The sequence below is a fragment of the Lactuca serriola genome, chromosome 9 (assembly GCF_051521515.1).
Source record: "Lactuca serriola cultivar US96UC23 chromosome 9, Lser_US96UC23_V15, whole genome shotgun sequence".
Classification (NCBI taxonomy): domain Eukaryota; kingdom Viridiplantae; phylum Streptophyta; class Magnoliopsida; order Asterales; family Asteraceae; genus Lactuca; species Lactuca serriola.
In genome coordinates this window covers 36,793,211-36,799,108 of record NC_136416.1, presented here as the reverse complement: position 1 = coordinate 36,799,108, position 5,898 = coordinate 36,793,211, and positions in this window count along the sequence as shown.

Here is a 5,898-nt window from a genome sequence, read left to right as displayed (position 1 = left end):
GTCTAGAAATCAATCGATCTCATATTCGAACTTTGGGTTGTATACCACTAAGGCGAAACTTAGAAAAATCATAACTTCCTTATACGAAGTCAGATTTGGACGTTCTTTTTATGCATGCTCTCGGTTTAACGTATTTCTATGACTTTTGTTTAGATCGCTAAGGCCAAATATTGCTTCTAACGTAAATTCACTATTTACGTCGCGCTATGTCGTGCCGGTTTTGTCGCGAAACTTCGACATGTCATAACTTCTTCGTTATAACTCAGATTTCGGCATTCTTTATATATCCAGAATCCCTGTCACGACCACTGCAACTTCGTTAAGATTATTCATTCTAAATAATCTTGTATCAAAAAGTCATTTTTGATGCTCATTGTCTCTAAATTGACTATCCCTGATCTACGAGCGTTACAATAATCATACGGTTAGAGACGATATTTATATTGGTTGGAGTGTGGATAACTTCATGCGGGCTCCTCGGGATGGTATTGAGCAAACTTAGTAGGATAATCTCTTGAATTTGTTGTAGGGTCTTCAGCTTAGACCCATGCCATATAGATTGGGGTGGATTTTAAATGCTTTAGATTCTTTTTCAATCTCTTCGACTCGTATTTCCCTTGACAACGGGTTAATTACTTCAGGTGATATGGTTACTAGATGTAATAATTTGGTTACAATTAAACTTAATATTTTCATTTGGAGGTTGCAACTTCATAATATTCCGACAAGAGAGATATTTTCTTCTAGAGGTATTATGGTGCCCTCGATTATGTGCCTAATCTGCTCTAGTGCTGTGGAGACCATCGATCATCTCTTTACAGGATGTCCCGAGTTGATTGAGATTTGGAGTCGTATTACTATTTGGTAGGCGTTTGATCTTCCTGCTCAAATTTCGGTGCAGTCACTTCTTTCTTGGTCCGATAATCTCACGTTGAGGGGAGACCAACGGAAGGTGTTTGACGCGGTTATCTTGACTACTTTTTGGAGCATTTGGAATTTTCGGAATTCGACAATTTTTGGAACGACTATCCCTGGAAAGTATTTTTTATTTGATGATGTCATAGATAAGGCTTTCTTTTGGTTTTCTAATAGATGTTGCAAAATTAAGTTACATTAGACTACTTGGCTTCACAACCCAACTTTAGCTTCTATTATGATGTAATTGTCTTTTTCTAGCTTCTTGCTAGTTTTAATATAATTTTAGCCATTCTAAAAAAGGCTTAATAGAAACAAAACCTAAATCAAAGCTTTAATACACACATAACCTACATCAATGCTTCTTGTTTAAGGAAGAAAAAGAGTATAAGCACAACACAAAGTGCAAATAGTAAAACTCTATCTTTAATCATTCAAATAACATGTTACATAGAACTATGATAACATTGTTGAATTTAAACCAAACAAAATTAACAAATAAACCTATTCTATAAAAACATGTTAGAAAACTGTGTTTGAATTAAAGAACAATTTGTCACACGATGAAGGACTAGTTATGATATGTATGACAACTCATAGATCCCAAATAAACCAATGAAGGACTAGTTATATGTAACATCCCAAAATTCTGATAATTTTTTTTTTTCATTTTCAAGCCATCAAATTCATACATCATCTATTCCTAAATCAAGAATAATATAAATGTATCTAAATTATGAGAGTGTAACAAAGCTATAAATGCGGAAATCATAGGGGGAAACGTTGTGCAGTCAAGTCGTGTCCTTCCTTTAGACCCGGAAGTACTTGAAAATGTTAAACCACAAACCGTAAGCGCAAAACTTAGTGAGTTCCCCAAAATACTACATACTATACATAACATCGGGCCCCGTCCACGTATCAGGTGTAACATCCCTATTCCCAGGTATGAGAATTTTATTTAAAAATGCATTTTTTCATTGGAACTCGTCGAGTTAATGGCCTCAACTCGACGTGTTGAAGAAGGAAAACTCGACGAGTTGGTGGCTGAATATGAAACCCTAATTTTTAGGGTGTTGCACCCTATTTAAAGGCCTTAAGTCCCATTTTTGCCTCCCTAATCTCCCCCTCTATCCATAAACCCTAGCCTTGTGTTTTCTCCTCCATTTTTGAGTGTGCGTGTGAGATTAAAGAGTGTTTCTTTGGTGTTCTCTTGAAGAAGCTTGGAGTTGGTGGTGCATAGTTTGAAGGGGAAGCTTTAGATCCATAATCTTCTTGAGTTTAGCTACTCTTTTGAGGTAAAAAGTTGAAATATTGCTCATCTTTTGCTTAGATTTCTTCCTTAGAAGTTTATTATCATTTTTGGCTCGTTTTTTTAGGTTTGTTCTTGGTTTGAGCAAGTCATGAAGTTATAACTTCAAATCTGGACGTTTTGTGGCCACTTTGGGCTTAAAGTTTCAACCTTTATCAAGATCTAGGCTCCATGCATGTTCTAAATCCCTTAATAAGGCTTGTTTGAGTGCTTAAGCCTCTTGATGGTATGCATTGACGTAAAGTTAACAACTTTATGTGGTTTCCAGCTCTTGGGTTCCAGATCTATATTCTTGAGCGTTAGAAGGGATGAAAAAAGGACTGAATGAGTTAAGCTGGGAAAACTCGACGAGTTATCCAGACAATGCGATGAGTTGGATTGGGTTTTCCCGCTTTTCTGGAAACTGTAGGAACTCGACGAGTTGCCTTGATAACTCGGTGAGTTGGCCCGGGTTTTCCCTATTTCTCTAAGAACTGAAGGAACTCGACAAGTTGGTTTGTGCACTCGCCGAGTTGGGTCAACATGGACTGTTGACCTTGACCGTTGACTTTGACTTTGACCATAGTTAACCAAGTTTGAATTTTGAGGTCATTTTGGGTATTTCTGGGTTTTTATAGAGATGGTCTATGTTGGTTGTAGGCATTTGGGCCAGGAGCTGAGATTCGAGAGTTGGATCTTATCAGTCAGTGTTGCTTGTGAGGTGAGTTTTCCTCACTGTACTTACAGGTCGAACGCACCAATGTCGGCCCAACGGAATTGATATTTTGTTATACATGTTGTTATGCTTAGTGGTCTGTTAGAATTGTTTGAATGCTTGTAGATTTTTATATGATTATCTGTTATATGTGCATATATTTGATTGGTGGTTGAGGCTTTTCTGCTTTGTGCATAAGCCAATAGGCCGGGGCATTCCAACCCGATGGTTGAGAGCCGAGGGTATTCCATCCCGAGGATGATTGGACCCATAGTATGTTGACATTCCAACCCGATGGTTGAGGGTCTGGGGTATTCCAACCCAATGGTTGATTGGTCCAATAGTATGTTGTTATTATATGTGTGTTGTTGTTGTATTGGTATTTTGGGGGAACTCACTAAGCTATGGGCTTACAGTTTTTGGTTATGTTTCAGGTACTTCAGATGATCGCGAAAAGGCGAAGGCGTGATCGTGCACCACCTCATGTTTTTATTTCACGATTTTGGGATCTCTCTGATTTGAATCTTGTTTTGGAAACACTTTGTAAACAATGATGATTTTGAATGTTTTAAAAAGTTTAAAATTTTCATGAATTTTATGGGTGTTACATTGGGCCTCACCCATCATAATGGGCCTCGTCCAACGCTTTAACATACAAACAAGCCCCACCCAACAAATATAATGGGCCCCGTTCAACGTATATAATGGGCCTTATGAACATTTGTTTAATTTGATATATGTATGTGCAATTCAACTTATGAACATTTGTTTATTATAAGTAACCCCAGTTTGTTATATGTAATATATGTTTAAAAAAATTAGGGTATACCTTATGTTAAATTTTTAGGTGTTACAAATTGGTATCAAAGTCGTGGAGTGTTCCCGACCGTATGTCCCTATAATAGAACCCTAAAAGAGTAGTAATGGTTGCCTTACCTGAAGTGGTTGTTGGGAAAATATAGGAAATGAATTAGTAAAGTGAATATTGTATTCCAAGTACAGAATACATGTTTTGATTTTAGAAGTAAAGATGTCATGGTTTCAAACTAAGTTATTTTATTTTTAAGATGGTTAATACTCCAAGTACTAGAGTTGGTGGTTAGCGAGGGCTTCATACAGTGTGTTAACCCAAACAAAAAAGTCCATTCGAGCAACCATAAGAGTTTCGACAGACAATTCACGAGGAAGTAGAAAAAGCCCTCTAAGAAATGTTATTAGGAATTGTTCAGCCTCAAATAAAAGCAAGAATGAAAGCAGTTCATGATCGACCTCCCATTGTCAGCATTGTGGAAGAAGAGTGAGAGAATATGGGGAATGCGTAAGGTGATAAAGCTACTGGAAATGCTACTTTAGGAAAAAAGGTGGATGTACATACAAGGAATTCCTAGATTGTAAGCCCATTGACTTCTCCGAGTCATTTAACCTAGTTGTAGCTATGACATGGTTAACACATACTGAGAAGATGTTTAGAATTAGTAACTGTGCAGAAATTAATAAAGTAAAGTATGCAACAAACTTGCTTAAGCGAGAAGCACACTAGTAGTGATATATGGTTAGCATCACCTTGGGAGAAACCTGGTGTGAATGTTGACCTAGGGACAATTCAAGGTCAAGTTTTAAGAAGAGCATTGTTCTACTATTGCTATGAAGCAATTAAAATATGAATTTATGCACCTTGAACAAGGGTTAAATACCATGCAACAATACACAATAGAGTTCAATGGGAAAAACCAGATTTACACATCATTAGGTAGATACATAGATAAGAAGAATCAGTTATTTTTATGTGGGGTGTAAAGGCCCAAATACAAGAATTTATGCAGATAACCCATTAACCCAATTTGCCACTTTCCAAGATGTAGTGGAAGTGTCTCACAATGAGAAAATGAATTGAAACGCTAGAACTTAGAAAGAGGAAAAGACAAGAGTAATGACCTAACCACGAGGAAGTGGGAAGGAAAACCAAAAAAGTAAGAAATGCCTCCATTTTTTGAGATGTCAGTCCCGATATGATTCAAAGAGTAAAGAAATTTTTTGTGAGAAGTGTCAGAAAAAGGCAATCAAGGAAATGTGATGTAGTATCGACATCTCCCACTTGTTATCATTGTGGGAAATTTGGTGATTTTGCAAGAAATTGTTTTGTACATGATCGTGGATGTGATCACTGTGGAAACAACACTTATATAAGTGTGATCTGTCCTATGGCAACAGAGCGTCAAAAAAATAAAATATGAACAAAAAGTGTAAGTCCCGAAGTTGAGAAGAAGAATGATGAGGGTAAAGTAAATAGTATCAGGTACTTTTATCTTAAACTCACACCCGATACGAGTGCTATTTGATTTGGGTGCAACATTTTCTTTTATATCAGTTTCTTTTTCTACTCGATTGACGGGTTGAAGAGGTTGGAAATCATGCTTATATGTTTGAGTTACCACCTTAATTGGACGACATTCACGACACTTTCCATGCGTGTTATTTGAATAAATGTCTTAATGGAGAAGTTGGTACGATTCCACATGATGATCTAAGGTTAGATGAGAGTAAACTCTTGATTAAAGAGTCTGAGACGTTTATAAAGTGGAAGACAAAAAGCTAACAAATAAAGAGACTGAACTTGCTATTGTGAAGTGGAAACACAATCCAAGACAAATATCTCAAAAAGATGAGGATGCAATGAAAGGAAGACACCTTAACTTGCTTGATGGCTTAGATGTTATAATGACATTATCTTTTCCTAAGTAATGGATAATTGCACCTTACTTAGTTACTTAAGATGAAGTTAAGATATTTTATAACAACAAGGAAATATTAATTAAAAAAATTAATTATCAAAGAGATTTTGATATTATTAAGGTATTTTTGAACGGGAAATCAAATGTACTTCTAAACTACTTCTTAAATCCATTTATGTCTACTGCTGTGTCAGAAGCTCTTTTTCTTATTAAGGTATCTTTGGTATATAATTAAAGAGATGGAAGCT